The following is a 9,747-nucleotide window of genomic DNA, read 5'->3' as shown; positions in this document are numbered from 1 at the left end:
TTCAAACAAAGGGCTAAGAAACAATATAAACTTATTCCCTATAATGTTGTTAAAAGCAAAATATGGAAAACTTTGCTGTTCTTTAAAGTTTACCAATACCATTTCTTACATAATAGCATACTATAGTGCTATCGTATCCTTGTATTCATCAAACAAACAACTTTCAATTCAGGACTTAAAGGAAGAGACACAAAGACATATAAAAAAGGATCCCTACTCTTTAGGAGCATGAGAAATTTGGTAATAGATAGTTCTGTAAAATACCCTATGATTTAAATATCTAAGATTATTTGTACAGAGAATAGTAGTCAAAGCACACACTGCTTCAACCAGGCCTTAATTTGTACACATATCTTTTTGTAAAAGAAACCTATTCAGAAACATTTTGGGAACGGGCTGAAAGCATAATAACTAATGTATTTATTTGTTCCTTCCCCAGAAGTGTTCGGGAGGATAGTATACATTTGTAGTTTAGTTTAAAGGGAAGGAAAAGAGAGAGGGGAGGATCTCTGAGGCATAATGGGCAGCCAACCAAACCAGCCAACAAGTGATTTTCAAAAAAAGAAGAAGAAAGGTAGACAGTGCCTGAGGAACCACACGACATTTGTTTCCTGGTTCCCACATACACTTGTGATGTAAATAAGCAAGAACACACATACACCTATGGAAAATAGGAACTGTATATAAAGAGCAGAAGAATATGATCAAAGTATTTTACACACATGAATATATCACAATGAATACCATTAGAATATACAATACATGCAAACTAAAAGTCTCTGAAAAATAAAACTATCTTTGGAAAGAACTAAAATTCACAGAGGAGTGAATTGTCGGCCCTAGTCAAGAACTCTCCAGGCTGCCAACATGAGGTACTCAATACCAGAGAAGCTAGCATGGAGTGTCACTGCAGCATGCCCTTTGAGAAGAGCCAAAAAAGCAAAGGAATGGGATCCTAGAGACGGAAACTTTGATGGAATGCTTTACTTTGAACACATTCTGCTTAAATGCAGCCGTAGAAGGCGGATTTGTTCTTTCTCCTCTTTTTTATATGATGTCTAAGAACACATTCTCATCTCCCATCTCCCATCATATAAAAGTTTTATAACTTGAGATCACAAATGAACTGGCCTGGACACTAAAGACTATTTAAGATTTGAGTGTTGGAAAAGATGTCCACGGTCTCTATAAAATCTTTCTATGCCATTGTTACTGGTCCTTTCCTTGTAAATAAAAACCCTTAAGATATTCTCTCTCTGTTAAATACTAAATAATTCGATAACAGCTATGTTACATTGAGCCATCTGAAATTAGTAATATTTAACAATTATTTTTAAAATGGACAATCTGTCTTAATACACTTTCAAGTTCATTTATATATTTGTATTTTCACCATCATTATCTCACTCCAAGACTAGTCATTAGGCAATTCAAGTCCCCTTATTACTTATTGTGACATTAAAATACCTGCTGAGCTTGCCTCCAGATCTTCAGTCTGTCTACCTGTTCACACATCTTGAAAACTAACATAAGAAAACCCTCCAGTACATGGAATTTGATGGTGGTTAGGCTTGTTGCATACCTTCCCCTTGAAGCTGTGGAATCTGATTAGAATACAACAGATTATAAGAGATGTTATTAAAACATATTTTAAAATTGGCTCTAATCTACCAAATAATAACAAATTTTTAAATGTGATTATGTGATTATATTTACTAACAATGTAGGGATGTGTCACTGATCATTTCTTTTATTTTGATGACTATGAAAAACAATACAAACAAAGACAGGGCACATTAGCACACTCCTTTACCCTAACATCTACGAGGCAGAGGTAAGTGGTTCTCTGAGATCTTGTCCAGGCTAGTCTAAATAAAGAATTCCAGGCTAGACAGGGAGACACAGTAAGACGCCACTTCAAACAAACAACCTCTAAACCATGGGTAACATACATGTGTCAAACATGTGCAAAACTAAAGAAAATTAATGTTTCATATGACTAAAATGTAACTCAAAATTTAAAATGTTTTACAAAGTATTTTGTGTATCAAATCCCAAGTTTAATACTAAATAAAATAACATGTTCCCAGTACTGAAAGTTAATTTTCAGAATTATTTTAACCATCAATTCACTTAAATTGTAATTTGAGGAAACTGTGTGGAAATTATTCATAAAAATCACCACAGAAAACAAAGGTTGACAACCTAATCCAAGCAAAACATAAGAGTCTACTTCTTGAATTTATAATTTACCTCAATAGTGAAGATATTCTGAATAGTATTTAAAAGCTACCAGTTTATTAGCATAGTCTACTTGACATGGACTTGCAGTATATGCGCACACGCACACACACACACACACACACACACACACACAATTTTTTTTCAAAGAAGTGCTTAATTAGGCAGCACATATACTAAAACAGAGAAGATTAGCAAGGTCACTGTGCAAGGATAACACAAATATTCGTGAAGTGTTTGACATTTTGTTGGGTCTCTAAGTTACTGACCAAAACACGAAAAAAAAATCATAATAAATTATTTTTCTACTGACCAAAACAAGAAAAAAAACCCATCATAATAAATTATTTTTCTTATATAATATCAGCACACAAAAAAATGGGCAGAAACATCACAAGTTCAAGCTTACCATAAACTGCATAAGATACTGCCTCACAATGCTAAGAACAAAACAAAAAATGGATTGAGGCACATGCCTATTATACTGCTCAGGTTTCCTATTAATGTGACCATAACCAAAAGCATCTAAAGGTTAATTCATCTTCTACCTTCAGGCCCATCAATCACTGAGGGAGGCCACAGCAGAAACACCATGGAGGAGAGCTGATCACTGGCTTTCTTACACACCACCTGCCCTGAGCAGGCAACACACACAGTAGGCATGACCCTCCCACATCCACTTCAAGAAAATGCCCCACAGCCTTGCCGACAGGGTAATTTTATAGAAGCATATTTCAATCCAGGTTCCCTCGTCCCACAGGGCTCTGCTTGGGTCATTTAAAAAAAAAATAATATATATATATATATATATATATATATATATATATATATATATATAAATCAGCTTGCCTATAGTAAAGGACTCTGTACAAGACAGAAGGATCTCAAGTACTAGACAAACCAAGACTACAATGTAAACTTAAGGGCAGAAGCCTCCAAATAAAGCAAGTAACAACAATAATAACAAAATCCTTGAAATGGGGATGATCGAGCAAAAGGTAATCCTGAGTAAGGTTTATAAAATGTTAATAACCAGTATGTTAGGATTTGTAGGCTACAGAATCTCTGTACCAACCACCCAACTAGTTAACATAGCTCTTAAATTCAATTTTACTTATGGAAAGAAATTTGAATTTTACATAATGCCCATATGTCAAAAACATGTCATCGAAAATCAGCATAATTGGTTTATTAGCTATACAAAATGGGTTGTTAGATTTAACTGATAACCCATCCGCTATATCATTGTCTTAATCAAAATTAGGGACTAGACTCCATCTCTCACATTTTTACACCTATTTCATAATTACATAGTGTCTATCTACTTTGTGTCTTAGTGTCTTAACAAATTCTCACTCTGATACATGCTCAGAAGAAACCAACAACAGTAAACCCACTGTACATTGACATTAATGATCCTGGAGAAAAGCAAACCTACTGTACACTGACATTCATGATTCCAGAGGTGTCTGCACCTTCCATTTATCCTGTCCACCAATAAGTACAGACAAAAGACACCAAAATACAGACCATTTTAAGGATTTTATATGTAATACCTACATGATTAACATACGTCTAAACAACAAGCCAAAGAAGGCAGATATTTTAAAATGTCACTTGGGATATTAGCAAAGATGTCTATGTAAGAGGAAACAAAAATTACCTTAATGTATTAGAAAAATATGGTCTACATTTCCTGACCACAACACAAATTTAAATTTAATATTAAAAATAAGTTTAGGCTCACAACCAGAAGTCCTTTCTCCACATCCTCTCCAGCATAAACTGTTGTTGGTGTTTTGATTTTAGCCATTCTTATAGGTTTAAGATGGTACTCCTCCAATGCTGATGGGAACACAAACTTGTTCAGCCACTCTGGTATCAGTATGGTGGTTTCTCAGGAAAATGGGAATCAAGATACAACAATTCCACTCTTAGGCATATACCCAAAGGATTCATACCACAAGGACATCTGCTCAACTATATTCATAGCAGCACTATTTGTAAGCAACCTAGACACCCTTCAACCAAAGAATGGATAAAGAAAATCTGGTACACTCAGTGGGAAAAATAAAAATAAATGACATCATAAAATTTTCAGGCAAATGGATGGAACTAGAAGAAACCATCCTGAGTGAGGTAACCAGTCTCAGAAAGAAAAACATGGTGTGCACTGTGCACTCATTCATGAGTGGATAGCAGACATAGAGCAAAGGATAAAGCAGCCTACCACTGCCAGGCTAAAGGTAAATTCTTATTGTTGAAGACACCACACACTTCAGACACAGGGACTTAGAAGATAGGAGCTACATGTGATTTGAAAGCCTGCTGCCTGTGCTTTTCCTTTTATAGTACCAGAAAGTATTACGAGAGCTGCCAATGGAGGGAAATAATCAACAGCCCTACCCAACCGTGACACCAATTATAACAAAGACTACCACAGAAAGCACTTCCTAAATTGTAATAATGGCACTCATATATGGGCTGTAACCAACAGCTATCAATTTGGGCTTTAGTTCCACTCAATAGAAAGGAAATTATGTCTGCTACTAGAAACCAAGCCAATTAATTACCTGGTGCTAATAAGGTAAAGGATCATAGGGAAGAAAATATACTACCATCTCTTCACAAGAGCATTGTGATTCCTAATTGCATTCTAAGAATTACCTTATATTCACAGATTTGTGAAGCTCTCAGGCTTTATCAAAGAAACTCCTTTTTACAGTAAAGGTCATTACTGACAATCACAAGAGGTTGTAAGTTCCAAGGGTATATGTGGTGGTATCTTGCTTGTACAAATAAAGATTGTCTGAAAACCAGAGGATGGAGGCTGCCACTAGCTAACCATAGAGATCTGGAGGTTGGTACAGACAGACAGGAAGTGAGATGGCTGGGGGAAGGGAATTTAAGTGGGAAGAAACAGGAACTCGCACTCTTATACTGGAAAGCTAATGAGGTAAAGGGGTTTATGGCTTTTTCCTTCTCTCATCTCTCAGCATTTTCTTCTATATCTGACTCTGGGTTCTTATTACTTAGACCAATTAAGAACTCCAATTACAGATATACCAACAATATAACTACTGCATCTAAACCTAAGGGAACATTGAAGAAGGGGCAGAATGACTGTAAAATCTAGAGGAGCAAGAAGTCTGCTGTTATAGTTTATTGCCTATAAGTAGGTGGAAACTACTAAAATATGGCTACCTAAAGAAGACATGGACAATGATAACATTCATAGACATGTGGAAGGATGAAATTTTATGGAGTCTCACCCCTACACAAAGAACTACAGGTAACTACTGACTGGCAAGAGGTGGAGAATTTCCCTCTGGCAGGGAGCAGCCTCATAGTCATTCAATACAATGTGGTCAGCCCAGGTATTAGAAACACAAGCCACACTAAATGGAACCAGAAGGCTGTAGCTATAGTTTTATCCATTTATATGTGTATGCGAGAGAACAACAATAGAGACAGAGAAAGGAAAATAAAAATCAAAAGGAGGTCAGCAATTTCAAAAATAGTATGGGAAGTCATGGGTAAAGTTGGAAGGACGGCAGGGAAAGGAGAAGAGTTTTAATTATATTTTAATTCAAAACTTTCAATTTAAAAAATGAAATAATCAATGGTTCTAGGCTTTGAGTTATCAGTGACTAGCAGCATTAAAAATTAAAAAGGCATTTTGTGTCTCCTGATAACAGGACACAAGAGTACCTATTGTATTACCATGACTATGAGGCTGCATCAAAACCCCATCAATTTGTACATCTATGTGTCAATTTAAGAAAATGTAACAAAAGGTGCAATCCCAACATTATTATAAAATTATAATGCTAACTCCTAGAAATTCAATAGGTCAGGCCAACCAATGTCTTCAGCAGATCATTTAGAAAGAGACTAGGGAATGTGTGGAAATAACTCTACAGATTAAAAAAAACTTGAAAGGTAAACCATAAAGTTTAGAGATGCACATTCAATATCAGCACCACAAACTGAACTAAATCAAAAGAAAGGTGGCTTTGGGAAGAAGGGAGGCTATCACTCTCAGAGACCATGGGAGGACTTCCACTGTAACAGACTAGCTTTATTCTGGACCCAAGTAATATTCATAAGAATGCACAATAATTCCAGATGCATGTTGTCTTCGAAATTGTTTTCTACATCTGTGTGATATTTCATAACAAAAGGCTGAAAATTAGTTTAAAGAATTAAAAATATAATTACATCAGGCTTAGTCAAAAGAGAAAAATAAAAATTTAGCACTGTTAAAAGAAAGAATATGTAACAGCAGACGATGGGCTAGCACTTTTCTTCAGATAACATCAAAAAATCAAAACATAAGATGGACAGAAATTTCATGCCATGAAATATATTTTCATAATCAACTCAGCGAACTTTAAAGAACCTGAATATGCTATCACTTGAAGAGGGTATTGGATATATAAGCAAAGCTTTACTCTACCACTACAATGCCCATACCCTCAAAGGTGTATCAAGATCATAGTGTGGTTAATTCTAAACAAGGCTTCAATAAATTGGGGATAAAGTTATATTTTAAAAAGTAACATCACAATTCATTTTATGTTGACATGGTTCTAAAATCAAAATAAAACAGGAAGACCAAAAGACAGACAAACTTTCACAATATATCCTCACCAAGAAATCAACTTTCTTACTAGGTTGTACCCTTACGTCAAAGGAACGGATGGTATAACAGAAAACATAAACAAATAACTAACTGAATTTCAATCTAATGCATATTTAATATAATGTGCAAAGGACAGTGATGGTAAATTATTTAGCCAAAAAATAAAAAATAAAAAGTATAACTCAACTGAATCTTAAAGTTTAGGTAAGCTTTCCAGTCAGTCACCGAATTCAAAATGAACAGAAGAGGTCATTGCAAGGGGTTATTTCCAATCTTCTCCTCAAGAGCTAGTTGATTCCACACGTACCTGTGAGAACCTTATCAAACCCTTATCACTTCTACACAGAGCTCATCTTAGACAAATGGCTATCACTTTATCCTATACCCTATGTAAATAAATAAACAGATATGGACATCAAACCTTAAGAACTCAATTCTTGCACAGACTGTTTCAATTTTGGAGCTGTAAAACAACACATACCAATACAATGCCATGCTATTGAGTAAAGGGAACAAAAAAGGAAGAAAAATTAAAATCAGTCAAAAGATCCAATTTAAATTTATTAATTTAGGTTCCTTGGTCAGTTAGATGAGAATATAACTTTAAGATGTGAACTTTAAATTGTCAGCTTTAATCCATTCCTATTCTCCAATGTTTGGAAAAACTGATGATTGGATGTTATTGTTGTCACTACTACACTACCCCATGTGGCCTGTTATAGGAAACCTGGGTGTCTATGGGCCTAGATTTAATGGCATATATTAATTTTGAAAATTTCTGTTGTCTACAAATATCAATTACAGATTGATTACTAGCAGCTTAATCAGATATCACCTTTTTTGAGTGTCCATTATTTCACTAAAGAATTCTCAAAATTCTTTCAGCTACTCATTAGGTTATAGTCTCAATCCTCCACTCAGTTAATGTACTATGTCATAGTTCCAACTCAGTATCAAGTATGACAGAATAATCAAATATTATAATCTCACAAATATTTGTCATGAGTGCTTCCTTTAGGAAGAGAAATATATATACATATATACACATATGCACACACATACACACACACACATACATACATACATACATGCATGCATATATGCATACATGAATGAATCAGGACTATCATTTTAGTTGGGAAAGCAAAACCTATCCATGCTTAGCTGCAGAAATAAAAGTGCTCTTGAGGGATAAGTATAGGCCACAACTTGAAAAACTCAACTACAAAGAATATCTCATTTCTATTTTCATTTGCTGCTTTTATCAATAATCACCAAAGAGCTTTTTAGTTATATAAGAATTTATTTATTGTGCCAGATAAAACAGCATAATAGAAAAAGATAAATATGAAGCTATCCTCTTGTTTCTTTACAAGTAAAAACATTCCAAATTAGAATCATTTACATGCTTCAATTTACTTTTGCCTTAAAAAAAAATTCTTTTTTTTTGTTTGTTTTTTTGTTTTTTGAGATATATCTTTCCCCCTTCCCTTTCTTCTATCCAAGCCCTTCCTTCCTTAGTTTTTTTTTCAAATTCATGGCCTCTTTCCTCATTAGTTGGGGTGTGTGTGTGTGTGTGTGTGTGTGTGGTGTGTAAACAAATGGTGTGATCCTCCAGGGAAGACAATTTCACCTGCTCTCAGCATTGCTTAGTGGCTTGTAGCTCTTTGTGTAAGGCTGAGGTCTCAGATCTTTCCCCAGTCATAGTTAGCATATTGCTGAGACTTCTGGCATTACCAGGAGGTACAACCTCAGAACAATGGTCTCCGACTGTAATAAAGAGAAATTTCCCTGGTGAGGAGTGGGAGCTGCACTAACCTGCGGGTGTAAGGACAAATATTTAGAAAGTAGTGAGGGTCTAAGTAAAGATGCTTCTCCTTCCAGATCCATGACATCACTAGACTTTCCTAGCTCTGGGGAGTTTTCAGTACAAGGCATATGCGTCTACTCTTGATGGGTAGATCTGAGAACAGCTGGTCACTTCCAAGGTATGCATTCCTCTCCTGCATGCTCAGGGTGATCCTGCTATGCTAAACATTGTTGGGACCCTTCTTTTATGAAAACGGTGCATATTATGTTTAATATGTTTTGTTAAAGGAAATATAATGTATAGTTTCCCAAAGGGCACAACATTAAAAAATAAAACAGTGATTATTTATATTCTCAGTGAATAACTTTTTAAACATAGGTCCTACTACGTGGCTGTACTTGGCCTGGAATTTGTTATCTCTTCACAAGGAAACACTCAAGCTTGTGATCCTTCGTTTTCCCCCGTGATTATTAGGTTAAAATAATCTTGAATTACTTTAAATAAAATACAGATTTCTTTCAACATTATAATGCTATAGCACAATATGTGATATCACTTTTAGGCACAAAATAATTGAGAAAATGTAAATAAGGTCTCAATAAAGTGATCACTTCTTATTGAGAATGAGGCAAGGGGCAGGGAATTTCTATATCTTTTCTCAACAAATATAGCAGTTCTGAAGACATTATAATTAATATACAAAGATCATAATTCAGTAACATGTAAGACAAGCTTTTATACTTCAGACATCTAGGTGCATGACAAGTTCACACATATGGAAAGTACCATATTATACACAGTCTACTCTAAAACTATGGACTGCTGCATAATTTAAAATACAATCCTACTACAAGAATGATGATACTAAAAAAAAATCACTATACATTTCTTTAAAGGTGACACCTATTTTTCTTCAAAGATCCATGTGGTACATGGTGGCCTCCAAGTGTGGTTCTTTAAGAAGGTGATGAGGCCTCTAGGAGGTTGCTGAGAGGCCACTAACTTGTTCCAGCTTGAGGGATGATGAGATACCTAAAGACTTTCTTCCTTC

General features: G+C 35.1%; 1 pseudogene; it reads left to right on the top strand.

Annotated features, from left to right (window-relative positions):
• The first annotated feature begins 2,393 nt into the window (after positions 1–2,393).
• LOC127236524 (uncharacterized) lies at positions 2,394–2,489 on the top strand (annotated as a pseudogene).
• Positions 2,490–9,747: the final 7,258 nt, after the last annotated feature.

Source organism: Phodopus roborovskii, unplaced genomic scaffold (assembly GCF_943737965.1).
Source record: "Phodopus roborovskii unplaced genomic scaffold, PHOROB, whole genome shotgun sequence".
NCBI lineage: Eukaryota > Metazoa > Chordata > Mammalia > Rodentia > Cricetidae > Phodopus > Phodopus roborovskii.
The sequence above is the reverse complement of the archived record's forward strand: the minus strand, read 5'-3'. Positions and strand labels throughout refer to the sequence as shown.